Below are 13,646 nucleotides of genomic sequence, written 5' to 3' on the forward strand. Positions count from 1 at the left end.
TAATCATCATCATCATTTTATTATTTATACCCCACCCATCTGGCTGGGTTTCCCCAGCCACTTTAGGTGGCTCCCAATAGAACACTAAAAACAGAATAAAACTTCAAACATTAAAAACTTCCCTAAAGGGTTGCCTTCAGATGTCTTATAAAAGTCAGATAGTTGTTTATTTCCTTGACATCTGGTGGGAGGGCGTTCCACAGGGTGGGCGCCACCACTGAGAAGGCCCTCTGCCTGGTTCCCTGTAACCTCACTTCTCACAGGGAGGGAACCGCCAGAAGACCCTTGGAGCTGGACCTCAGTGCCCGGGCAGAACGATGGAGGTGGAGACGCTCCTTCAGGTATACTGGACCGAGGCCGTTTAGGGCTTTAAAGGTCAACACCAACACTTTGAATTGTGCTTGGAAACATCCTGGGAGCCAATGTAGGTCTTTCAGGACCGGTGTTATGTGGTCTCGGCGGCCGCTCCCAGTCCCCAGTCTAGCTACCGCATTCTGGATTACAGTGGTGCCTCGCAAGACGAAATTAATTCGTTCCGCAAGTCTCTTCGTCTTGCGAGTTTTTCGTCTTGCGATGCACGGTTTCCCATAGGAATGCATTGAAAATCAATTAATGCGTTCCTAGGGAAACCGACTTCAGACCAGGTCCGGGGACATTCTGTCCCCCGACCTCTTCTGAAGGCTGGGGGGGGGGGACAAGGGCTTTTCTTCCCACCCCCAGCATTTTAAAAAACCCCGGGACAGCGGAGGACGTCTCCGCTGTCCGGGGCGATCTTAAAATGCTGACGGGCGGCATTTTAAAATCACCTGGGACAGCGGAGAACTTCTCCGCTGTCCGGGGCGATTTAAAAGCCCCTGGGAAGGCAGGCAGCGGGGACAAAGACTTTCGCCCCCGCGAGCCTTCAGAAGAGGAAGCGCGTTTCTCCGCTGTCCCGGAGGGCTTTTGAAGGCAGGCGGGGGGGGGGGAGCAAAGACTTTCGCCCCCCGCCAGCCTTCAGAAGAGGTCCCGGACCTCTTCTGAAGGCTGGCGGGGGGCGAAAGTCTTTGCTCCCCCCGCCTGCCTTCAAAAGCTGTCCAGCCCAGGCTTCGCGGACCTCTCCGCAAGCAGCGGCAGCGCTGCCGCTGCTTGCGGACAGGTGCCAGCATGCCGAAGCCTGCGCGCGCTGAGATCAGCGCGCCCAGGCTTCCCGCCCCGCCGCCCGGCATCGGGGCATCGTCCCGATGGCGGGTGGCGGAGGAGGCGTTCCCCCCCGCCGCCCGGGATCGGGGCATCGTCCCGATGGTGGGCGGCGGGGGGAGGTGTTCCCCCCCCTGCCGCCTGGCATTAGGGCATCGTCCCGATGGCGGGCGGCGGCGAAGGCGTTCCCCCCCCGCCGCCCGGCATCGGGGCATCGTCCCGATGGCGGGCGGCGGGGGGAGGCGTTCCCGCACCCCGCCGCTCGGGATCGGGGCATCGTCCCGATAGCGGGCGGCGGGGGGAGGCGTTCCCCCCCCGCCGCCCGGGATCGGGGCATCGTCCCGATGCCGGGCGGTGGGGGGAGGCGTTCCCGGCGGCGGAGGCGTTCCCCCCCCGCCGCCCGGCATCGGGGCATCGTCCCGATGGCGGGTGGAGGAGGAGGCGTTCCCCCCCCCGCCGCCCGGGATCGGGGCATCGTCCTGATGGCGGGCGGCGGGGGGAGGCGTTCCCGCCCCCCGCCGCCCGGGATCGGGGCATCATCCCGATGGCGGGCGGCGGCGGAGGCGTTCCCCCCCGGCATCGGGGCATCGTTCCGAAGCCCGGCGGCGGCGGGAGGAGGTGTCCCTGCCCCGCCACCAGGCTTCGGAGGAGGTCCAAGGACAGCGGGGAAGACGCGCTGCGCTTCCCCGCTGTCCCGGAGATCTCCCTATGGGCTGTCGTCTTGCGAAGCAAGCCCATAGGGAAATTCGTTTTGCGAAGCGCCTCCAAAATGGAAAACCCTTTCGTCTAGCGGGTTTTCCGTCTCGCGAGGCGTTCGTCTTGCGAGGTACCACTGTAGTTGTAGTTTCCGAGTCACCTTCAAAGGTAGCCCCACGTGGAGCACACTGCAGTAGTCCAAGCGGAAGATAACTAGAGCGTGCACAACTTTAAACACTTGTGGCTTCCCCACAGAACCCAGAGGACTGTGGTTTGTTAAACGGGCTGAGATTTGTTTGGAGACCCCCGTTCCCTGAACAGAGCTACAATTCCCCAGAAGGATAGGTTAACAGTCTGTTCCTCTCCCCAGGGAATTCTGGAAACTGTCCAGCAGAGTCACCAGTTAGCTGAAGCAGGGAGAGCAATCATAAATTTGGGAAAATGCAGGCTGCACCCGAAGATGATTTGGTGAACGGCAGCCATACAGAAAAGTGCAGAAAAGTCGCTGCCCCATCAAGCTCACCCAGCAGCACGGACTAAATAAATCTTTTCATCCCTTTAACTCCTAGCTTTTCAGTTGTTTTCAATAATGGGATTATGGCGGCATTAGAAGAGATTAGCCACAGCAAGCAACAGATTTAACCAAAGGAAGCGTTCAGCTGCCAAGTCCCCGCACTAAGGGCGGGTTGAAGGCAGGAGGTCACTTTGCGACCCATTAAGGGCACTACCCAATTAAAGGCTTCAATTAATTATGTGAGAGTTTTCTCTCGGTTAAATATGCATAAATTGGCATAGGGCTATCTGGAGACGCACTGGGCTGCATCCAGAGAACATGATGCTTCCGTAGTGGGATTTACTATTCTTACACGTTGGGATGCAGGTGGCACTGTGGGTTAAACCGCAGAGCCTAGGACTTGCCTATCAGAAGGTTGGCGGTTTGAATCCCTGCAACAGGTGAGCTCCCGTTGCTCGGTCCCTGCTCCTGCCAGCCTAGCAGTTCGAAAGCACATCAAAGTGCAAGTAGATAAATAGGTACTGCTCCGGCGGGAAGGTAAACGGCGTTTCCGTGCGCTGCTCTGGTTCGCCAGAAGCGGCTTAGTCATGCTGGCCACATGACCTGGAAGCTGTACGCCGGCTCCCTCGGCCAATAAAGCGAGATGAGCGCCGCAACCCCAGAGTCGGTCACGACTGGACATAATGGTCAGGGGTCCCTTTACCTTTACACGTTGCTCCAGCACGGGGTATGAGTCTGGAAAGGCACCTTTGCATTCCACAAAACCACCCTGATGTTGCAGCTGGCCAGTGGCCCATTGAGTCCTCATCCTGTTCTCACAGTGGCCATCCAGACGCTGATAGCAGATCTTACGAGCAGGATCTGGGCCCTTCAGCACTCTCCCCTCCTGAGGTCTCCAGCAACTGGAATTCAGAAGCACACATCCCAAAACAGAGTTGTAACTCTTACTTGAAAGGCTGAAAAGCTCAGCAGATTATCATTCCAAGTCAAGATTCCAGGGTCCATGAGGCAGGCGAGAGTTTCATGATCGAACGGAAGCTATAGAGATGTTCTGACGCTTGACACATCCCCTCCTACGAAGCTTTTAAAGACAGGGCAGAGTGAGCTCATTTGTGGGGCTTTCTCACCCTTTGGGTTTGCTCACTCCATCTGGGTGGGCTCATTTAATCCCTGTGGGACATCCAGCCTCATATAACCAGCATGCTTAAATCTAATAAATGCATGAAGAGTAGAGGAAGCTGTCCTGCCAGGCTTAGCCAGGTCTCTCCCCTTCACCTTGGCAGGAAGGGTTAATCATCATCATCATCATCATCATCATCATCATCATCATCATCATCTATTTCTTATACACTGTCAATCTGACTTGATTGCCCCAGTCTTTGATCCTCCCATTCCACCATGTGGACCCCTACATCTTTGTGTTTCTATACAAATAATTTTGAAACATTTGCCACTTTTGGAACCTAAGTTTCACCGCCTGTGTTTTTCTTGCTGCTGTATGGGAAAGCGCATGAATTTGATCTTTGAAGGGTTAGTAAACCATTTTTAATGTACCAAATGTGCGGTTTCTGCCTATGCTAAGGGAAACGGGGAACTTTGGAAGCCGTTTAGAAGGGGCTATTTTAAAGGTCTGGCAGGCAATATTTACTTTGCTGCATATCTTGTGCGTTTAAGTATCTGCTGGGGCTCTCTCACCAAAGAGTACTTATAATAATAATAATATAATAATAATTTATTATTTATACCGCGCCCATCTGGCTCGGCCTCCTCAGCCACCCTGGGCGGCTTCCAACAAAGTATTAAAATACAGTGGTCTGTTAAACATTAAAAGCTTCCCTAAACAGGGCTGCCTTCAGATGTCTTGTAAAAGTCTGGTAGTTGTTTTTCTCTTTGACATCTGATGGGAGGGCATTCCACAGGGCGGGTGCCACTACCGAGAAGGCCCTGTGCCTGGTTCTCTGTAACTTGGCTTCTTGCAATGAGGGAACCGCCAGAAGGCCCTCGGCGCTGGACCTCAGTGTCGGGGCAGAACGATGGGGGTGGAGACGCTCCTTCAGATATACTGGACCATGGCTGGACTTGCTCCAAACCTGAATCTAGGCATCCAGGGAATTCTCCTTTTCTATAGTCAAGTATTTTTCTTTTCACCAAATTACAGCAAAATACCAACAATCCTATCCACAAAGCTTGACAATGAGCCCCTTGGCAATGAGACTGTGTCCTGCCCCTCTGCCTCCAGCTCCAATGACCCTCCTCCTCTTCAGCCTCACCTTCTGGCTGGTCCAGGTCCTTCCCCTCTCCCCGATGAGGCCAGCAGGCTTGCTTCCTCCTCTCTGACACCTAGAGACAGAAGGGAAGGCCGCCTTCCCTCCATCCCTGCTGGCTCCTCCATCTGTTCCTTCTGCTTCCTCCTCTAGAGTCTGCAGCTGCCAACTCACACCAGTTTCTGCAGGAGCCAAAAGGCCCATGACACATGCTGCCTTCGACAGTGGAGGCAGAACAGAGGCATCGTGGTTGGTGGCCACTGATAGACTTATCCTTTCCCATCCATAGTATCCTGTCTGTGTGTGTGGTTTAGAAGCTGCATGGTCAGGGGAAAAACAATGCTGTCCAGGGTTGTAAAGGCTGGGGAGAGAATAATTGGGTGCACTCTTCCCACCTTGGATCAAATCTACGCTTCCAGGTGCCATAAGAAAGCTGCAGAGATAGTGCAGGATAGTGCGCACCCCAGAAATGACCTCTTTCAGCTTCTGCCTTCTGGAAGAAGGTACAGGGTTATAAAGACTAGGACTGGCCGCCTGAGAAACAGTTTCTATCCAAATGCGATTTTGGTTTTAAACGCAGTGTAAGGTATCGGGTGGTGCTGTGGGTTAAACCACAGAGCCTAGGACTTGCCTATCAGAAGGTTGGCGGTTTGAATCCCTGCAACAGGGTGAGCTCCCGTTGTTTGGTCCCTGCTCATGCCAACCTAGCAGGTCGAAAGCATGTCAAAGTGCAATTAGATACATAGGTACCGCTCTGGCGGGAAGGTAAACGGTGTTTCTGTGCGCTGCTCTGGTTCGCCAGAAGTGGCTCAGTCATGCTGGCCACATGACCCGGAAGCTGTACGCCGGCTCCCTCGGCCAATAAAGCGAGATGAGCGCCGCAACCCCAGAGTTGGCCATGACTGGACCTAATGGTCAGGGGTCCCTTTACCTTTACTCTGTGGGAGTATATTGTATTTAATTATGGGGTATCAGAGTTTTTAGGGGGCTAACCAGGCTGGGATAGCTGGGATAGCAGGCTTGTTAGTTTTTGAGTGTCTGATGTAGATTTTTTTCAATTTCGTTGCCCTGTATGGGACGATGACAATAAAGATTATCATCATATCATATCATATCGCATACTGGCCCATCAGCTGAACAACATAGAATTGCAGATTTGGAAAAGACCCCAAGGGTCATTTATTCTAAACCGCTGCAATACATTGGATACGACCCAATTTTTTTCCAAAGCCAGCTGCCTGGTTAATAGGGTTAATAGGGAGCACCATTTTAAATGAACAAAAGATTCTGCGGCTAATTAAAACCAGGGATGAAGAACCTTTAGATGTTGTTGGTCTCCCTGTTCAGATCAGTCCCAGCCAGCATGTCCAATGGTCAGAGCGGATGAGACTTGGTAGTCCAACGAGATCAGGGAGAGCTACAGATTCACCCCCCCCCCCGATTAAATGGATGGATCAACTAATATAGCATCCTCTTACTCATCGTCCTCGTCCCCTTTTCATTCTTGAGCATCATTTCTCTTCTTCAGGAATGATAGATGCTTGAAAACAACTATGACAGCGATGCCCGGTGGGTTATTAATATATTTACGCCTCCACTGACAAAGTCTCTCACAGGCAGCTTCTTTTCAAGTCCATAAAAAAATTGCACATTCTCCCCCCTTTCTTTTCTATGGCGGTGGATCCTGGGAGAAAAACAAGATTACTAAAAATATCATTTCCCTCCCGTTGCAGCCGAGCTTTTCCTGTTTCATCTAGAAATCAAAGTTACGTTAAGCAAAAGACAAAGGCTGGTTTTCTAGGGGGTGACACAAAAGCGTCGGTGCTGGGTCCTTGCAACCAGGGCAGGGAAGTCAAAACGTTTGGTTTTCATCCCATTGCAAGCTGTTCCAAAAGGAGACGAGCTACGGAAGGCCTGAGCCGATGTAGGACAGGATTGAAGGTTAGAGAAAGGACACCAAACTTAAATCCAGCTCACTCTGCTCAAACTTATGAAAGCCAAAGTACAGTGGTACCTCGGGTTAAGTACTTACTTTGTTCTGGAGGTCCGTTCTTAACCTGAAACTGTTCTTAACCTGAAGCACCACTTTAGCTAATGGGGCCTCCTACTGCCGCTGCGCCGCTGCTGCATGATTTCTGTTCTCATCCTGAAGCAAAGTTCTTAACCTGAGGTAATATTTCTGGGTTAGCGGAGTCTGTAACCTGAAGTGTATGTAACCTGAAGCGTATGTACAGTGGTGCCTCGCAAGACGAAATTAATCCGTTCCGCGAGTCTCTTCGTCTAGCGGTTTTTTCGTCTTGCGAAGCAACCCTATTAGTGGATTAGCGCTATTAGCGGTTTAGCGGCTATTAAAGGCTTAGCGGCTTAGCGGATAAAAGGCTATTAGCGGCTTAGCGGCTTAGAAAAAGGGGGGGAAAGCGGAAAAAAATTGCAAGACTCGCAAGACATTTTCATCTTGCGAAGCAAGCCCATAGGGAAATTTGTCTTGCGAAGCAACTCAAAAACGGAAAACCCTTTCGTCTAGCGGGTTTTTCGTCTTGCGAGGCATTCGTCTTGCGGGGCACCACTGTAACCCAAAGTACCACTGTATAGGGTCTCCCCAGCAAGCAAGACCAGGCTGGACTTTTCCTGTGGACTTTTCAGAACTTGGTGTCTCCCTGGATTCGCCAAATATTGTTTTTAGTTTCTGGCCTCATTTAATACGGGTGCTATTCAGAGCCTGCTTGCTTTTACTGAATTTCTTGGGTGTATTTTTGTTTTTACCAAAAGGCAGAAATGTATTGCAATAATTATTAACCATAAGCAACAGCAATGATGATGCTGGCAAGAGAATCGTCAGGCTGCAAGAATAGGGTTCCTAGCAAACTCACAGCCTGGGTAAGACTTCAGATATCGGAAGCGCTTCCCCATGAACGAGGGAAGAAGCTTGTTTTCTGCCGCCCCAGGACCCAATCCAATAGATTCAAATTACGAGAAAGGAGATTCTGATTAAACATTAGGAAGAACACTCTGACACTAAGAGCTGTTCAGCAGTGGAATGGACTCCCTTGGAAAGTGACGAGCTCTCCTTCCTTGGAGGTTTTTAAACAGAGCGATTCCTTTGTGTCCCTTCCAACTCTACAGTTCTGTGATTTAATGAAGATTTGAATCCAGGACTTCTTCCCTGACACTCAAGCTACCACGCTACATTAACCCCACCCCCCCAGAGAAATGAGCTGTTATTCTGCACCTCTGGACTCACTTAGATTGCTAATGAAAAAGCAATTTACCGTATTTTTCGCCCTATAGGACGCACTTTTTCCCCTCCAAAAATGAAGGGGAAATGTGTGTGCGTCCTATGGGGCGAATGCAGGCTTTCGCTGAAGCCTGGAGAGCGAGAGGGGTCGGTGCGCACCGACCCCTCTCGCTCTCCAGGCTTCGCGGACCTCTCCGCAAGCAGCGGGAGCCAGCGCTGGGCTCCCACGGCTTGCAGAGAGCTGCCTGTTTGGGGGCTGGGGTCGGGGGAAGCTCGGGCCTCCCCAGCCCCGCGCCTGGGGGAAAAATAATTTCCCCCCTTTATTCCCCCCCCAAAAAAAACTAGGTGCGCCTTATGGGATGGTGCGTCCTATAGGGCAAAAAATACGGTATATGCATTGTATATGCGATATAACATTGTGCCACCAGATGGCGCTGTGGTGTCCTGTTTTTCTCTACCTGTTTTCCCTGTTTAAATTTCCCACGCATTTATCTGCAACGCTTCTTTGATATGTCTAGACCCAGCCTCTGGCTTGCTCTTCTCTCTCCACATTCTTCTCTGTTCGCATTGCTCAGAAATTAACTCCTCAAGTACTGCATGTTTCCAACAGTACATCAAGTCAGACAAGGAAGGCTGCAAAGGAGGCGGCGAGAGGATATTCCAGAATTTGTTTCGGGTGCAGACAGGTTTCTGGTCTGCCTCATCCTAGTCCTCAGGCCTCCAGCTACAAAGTTCCTCCCGCTGCCTCTGCCCTGTGCCAGCAACGCAACCGCCTCTGCCAGAAGCTCATGTGTTTCGTAACAAGAGCAACAAAGAATCTTGTGATTAGGAGAGGGAGCTGGAAGAATCCAAGAGGGACTTCCAACAGACTGTAGCATCAGAAGCTGGCTGAGTTGGGCTGCAGGCTAGAATGCACTTAGGAGCAAGTGAGTTTCCCGTATCCAAGGGCGAGAGACACAGTTTGACATGAGCCCTTGCCAGGGCTTTCCATACTAGTTTGCCACAATAAATGGGCTGTCATCGGAATCAGGCAGCTGCAGACAGACTGCGCTCTCTTGGCTGCATGAGATTCAGAAAATCCTCAGCTCCATTTGCTGTCCATCTTCCCCAGTGATAATGCTGATCTTATAATTTATTTGTTTGCCGCCTTATAATTGATTTGCTCAACTAACCGTTGCCCAGGGATGGAGGACTAACTTGCCCTTTCCCCTTCATAATACCTGGTTCGAAGAAGGTCTTATTTATTGCCATATCCGAAAAACCCATTCTTTATGAGTTTCCAAGTGCAAAGACAAACCTGTGCAGCTACACAGTGGTCGTTCCAGACATATATCAAAAGACATGGTTGTCAGGCTCTTGCAAAGTATGGTTTTCCCTGGATTTGGCCGTATTCCAGGACTTATTATCGACTGCTCCATTGTGCCTCTGTGCAATTCTGATCTTACTATTCGTGGCATTGTTTTCAACCCCTCTGCTCTCCATCGTTTTCGTAAGTTGCGGCACATATGATGTCAAACAGTCAAGCCCCTGTTTGTTTCTACATCTCTCAAACATTTGTATTCTTGTACGTATAATAAAATTTTATATCTATATCTATATACAGTGGTACCTCAGGTTAAGACCTTAATTCGTTCCAGAGGTCCGTTCTTAACCTGAAGCACCACTTTAGCTAATGGGGCCTCCTGCTGCTGCCGCGCCGCCGGAGCACGATTTCTGTTCTCATCCTGAAGCAAAGTTCTTAATCCGAGGTAATATTTCTGGGTTAGCGGAGTCTGTAACCTGAAGCGTCTGTAACCTGAAGTGTATGTAACCTGAGGTTCCTTTCCAGAACTGAAATTATACAGTCATACGTCGGGTTACAGATGCTTCGGGTTGCGCGATTTCGGGTTGTGCCCCATGCCGAACCTGGAAGTACCGGAATGGTTACTTCTGGGTTTCGGCGCATGCGCAGAAGTGCTAAACCGCACTTTGCGCATGCACAGAAGTGCCGAATCACTACCCACGCAGACGTGCGGGTTGTGAGTTGTGAACACTGAGGGTTGCGAACGTGTCTCCCTCACGGATCACATTTGCAACCTGAGCGACTACTGGGTATATGTGTATATGTATGTGTATGTGTCTTGGGAGAAGGGCAATGACAGGCCTAGACAGCATCTTGAGAAGTAGAGACGTCACCTTACCAACAAAGGTCCGTATAGTTAAAGCCATGGTTTTCCCAGCAGTGATGTATGGAAGTGAGAGCTGGACCATAAAGAAGGCTGATCGAAGAAGAATTGATGCTTTTGAATTCTGGTGCTGGAGGAGACTCTTGAGAGTCCCATGGAAGGCAAGAAGATCCAACCTCTCCATTCTGAAGGAAATCAGCCCTGAGTGCTCACTGGAAGGACAGATCCTGAAGCTGAGGCTCCAAGACTTTGGCCACCTCATGAGAAGAGAAGACTCCCTGGAGAAGACACTGATGCTGGGAAAGATGGAGGGCACAAGGAGAAGGGGGCGACAGAGGACGAGATGGTTGGATAGTGTTTTCGAGGTTACCAGCATGACTTTGACCAAACTGTGGGAGGTAGTGGAGGACAGAGGTGCCTGGCGTGCTCAGGTCCATGGGGTCACGAAGAGTCGGACACGACTAAACGACTAAACAGCAACAACAACAGTGTGTGTGTGTGTGTGTGTGTGTGTGTGTGTGTGTATACATGTAAGGACATAATCAGAGTCCCGCTGGATCAGGACAAAGGTGGCCCATCTAGTCCAGGATCCTGTTCTCACAGTGGTCAACCAGATGTGTCTTAGGAATCTTGGAAACAGGAGAGGAGCTCAACAGCATCATCCCCACCTGTGGTTCTTATCAACTGATATCCAGAGGCACGCTGTCTCCAACAGGGGAGGGAGAGCCTAGCCATCGTGGTTGGTAGTCGCCGATAGCCCTGTCTTCCACAAAATGTTCAGTCCCTGGCATCTCCAGGTAAGGGCTCGGAAATGCTCCTTGCCTGAAATCCCAGAGAGCTGATGCCAGTCAGTCAGTGCAGCCAATATGGAGCTAGATAGATCCATGGTCTGACTCTGTATAAGGCAGACCACCTGTGCCTCTGTGCTGACGTTGCAAAAATATGGGAGCACTCTGCACGGCAGATATGATGGAGAAAGTCATTCCCCCTGGAAGAATTCAAGAAAGCAGCTCTATGTTAGGCTTAAAAAGGTAAAGGGACCCCTGACCATTAGGTTCAGTTGTGACCGACTCTGGGGTTGCGGCGCTCATCTCGCTTTATTAGCCGAGGGAGCCGGCGTACAGCTTCTGGGTCATGTGGCCAGCATGACTAAGCCGCTTCTGGCGAACCAGAGCAGCGCACGGAAACGCCATTTACCTTCCTACCAGAGCGATACCTATTTATCTACTTGCACTTTGAGGTGCTTTTGAACTGCTAGGTTGGCAGGAGCAGGGACCGAGCAACGGGAGCTCACCCCGTTGTGGGGATTCGAACCACCGACCTTCTGATCGGCAAGTCCTAGGCTCTGTGGTTTAACCCACAGCGATATTAATTAATTGAATCAAGTGCCGACTTTGAGATGCCTCTTTAAGGACCAAAAATGGATATTGCAGTTTTAATAACAAAGCATTTATTTTCTATTGCACGGCAATTGTTGCCTGCTCAGATCCGGTTATCTGGGAATGAGCCTTTGATTGGCTCTCCTTCTTGGTAGCTAATTATATGCTGTTTGGGGAAGCCAAGGCCTCATCCTGACCCCACTTGCATGTGCAGAGAGAGAGAGAGAGAGAGAGAGAGAGAGAGAGAGAGATCATTGCCCCTGCCTCCCAGCACGTTGATTTCAGTTAAAACAGCTGCAGGCAAATTTCTGCACCACGCTTGCCAGCTGGGTGATGTTTCCTTTGTGAGTGTGAAAGACCCAGAGCCCTGAAGGGAAGGCAATGGACAGGACAGGCTTTGCAAGCAAATTCAGCCTAAGACAGAGACTGGTGCCCCAATGGAGTCTGGCATCGGCTGGCTTTGAAACTGCCAAGGATTTTGCTGTACAGAAGCCATTTCAGACTCCAGCAACGGGGAACATGCAGGGTGTCTGAGAAGGGGCGGGCTATTAAAACGATATATAATGAAAGCTGGACTATAAAGAAGGCTGATCTCCGAAGAATTGATGCTTTTGAATTTTGGTGCTGGAGGAGACTCTTGAGAGTCCCATGGACTGCAAGAAGATCAAACCTCTCCATTCTGAAGGAAATCAGCCCTGAGTGCTCACTGGAAGGACAGATCCTGAAGCTGAGGCTCCAAGACTTTGGCCACCTCATGAGAAGACTCCCTGGAGAAGACCCTGATGTTGGGAAAGATGAAGGGCACAAGGAGAAGGGGACGAGAGGATGAGATGGTTGGACAGTGTTCGTGAAGCTACCAGCATGAGTTTGACCAAACTGCAGGAGGCAGTGGAAGACAGAAGTGCCTGGCGTGCTCTGGTCCATGGGGTCACGAAAAGGCGGACACAACTAAACGACTAAACAACAACAACAACAACAACAACATTAAAATGAAGCCTATGGCAAGAAACATGCTTGCCCCAAACTGGAAATTGCAAGAAATTCCTACTATTGCGGAGTGCTAGACGAAAATGATGAGTTTGGCGGAGCTAGTGCCAAACTGATAGGAAGAATTCGGGATCAGGACGATCAGAGGTTTCAAGAAAGTTGGAGTAAATTTATGGTGTATATAAAGGATAATTGTAAAACTCTAAAAACACTGGCAGGATTGAAATACCTCTTACAATGTGCGACAGATATAAGGTTAAAAAGGAGAACACACGATATAAGAAAATAAGAGATACCCGCTGAAGGGATGGAGGGAAGTCGCCAGCTCGGCAGAGCTAAAAGTATTTATGTGATTTAATGTATTGAATTGTAAAAGTATGTATAAGGAAAATAATAGAAAATTATTTATAAATAAATAAATAAATAAAACGAAGCCTTTGGTGAATGGCTGCAACCACAGATCAAACACTTGTCAATATTCTGCATGGTGGCCAGTTTATACAACAATTCTAAACACTATTTTTTGCCACTCTATGGAAACCCTGGCTCCATCTTTTGCAAACCCAGAATAGGAAGATGCCTTATATCACGTCCGACTGTTTGTCCATCTGCCCCAGGTAATTTTATCCTTTGGGAGTGACTTTCCAGGGTTTTTCTCATTAGCAAACAGTGACAATCTAGAGTAATCTGTCTGTCTGTTTGTTTGTCTCTAGATTCAGGTAGGTAGCCGTGTTGGTCTGACGCAGTCGAAATAAAAATAAAATAAAAATAAAAAATCATCCAGTAGCACCTTATAGACCAACTAAGTTTGTCTGTCTGTCTGTCTGTCTGTCTGTCTGTCTGTCTGTCTGTCTGTCATCTCTGTCCTTCGGCAAAGGGTAATAGCCAGGGTTGGGTGATATCTGGTTTTTTCAACACTGTGATATAGCACCAGCTAAACATCACAATATCCTGATAAATCACAATGTCTGAAATAAGGATGGAGCTATGCAGAGGAACTGGCTGGCTTCATGGTTTTCCTCACATTGTGATTTTTACATAGCACACATACATGATTTGTGATATATTGCCAGGTCAAAAGATACGAAACTGATATCATGATATGGACTTAAAACCAGTTTTGGACGATATATCAATATATATAATTCTGCCCAGACGCTGAAGTCCAGCACTGAGGGCCTTCTGGCGGTTCCCTCATTGCGAGAAGCCAAGTTACAGGGAACCAGGCAG

At 49.9% G+C, this 13,646-nt stretch overlaps 1 protein-coding gene across 2 annotated transcripts in view; it reads right to left on the reverse strand.

The window, feature by feature from the left end:
• LOC114606350 (myogenesis-regulating glycosidase) overlaps nucleotides 1-13,646 on the reverse strand; it is a 31,513-nt gene that overhangs the window by 5,938 nt on the left and 11,929 nt on the right. The window contains exon 2 of one of the 2 annotated variants that reach the window (XM_077936569.1): nucleotides 3,090-3,288. The exons of the other annotated variant lie outside the window; for it this stretch is intronic. The gene's annotated coding sequence lies outside the window, so the exon portion shown is untranslated. The remainder of the gene's footprint in view (nucleotides 1-3,089; nucleotides 3,289-13,646) is intronic. 2 annotated transcript variants of the gene reach the window in all.

The sequence above is a fragment of the Podarcis muralis genome, chromosome 11 (assembly GCF_964188315.1).
Source record: "Podarcis muralis chromosome 11, rPodMur119.hap1.1, whole genome shotgun sequence".
In the NCBI taxonomy this organism is placed as follows: domain Eukaryota; kingdom Metazoa; phylum Chordata; class Lepidosauria; order Squamata; family Lacertidae; genus Podarcis; species Podarcis muralis.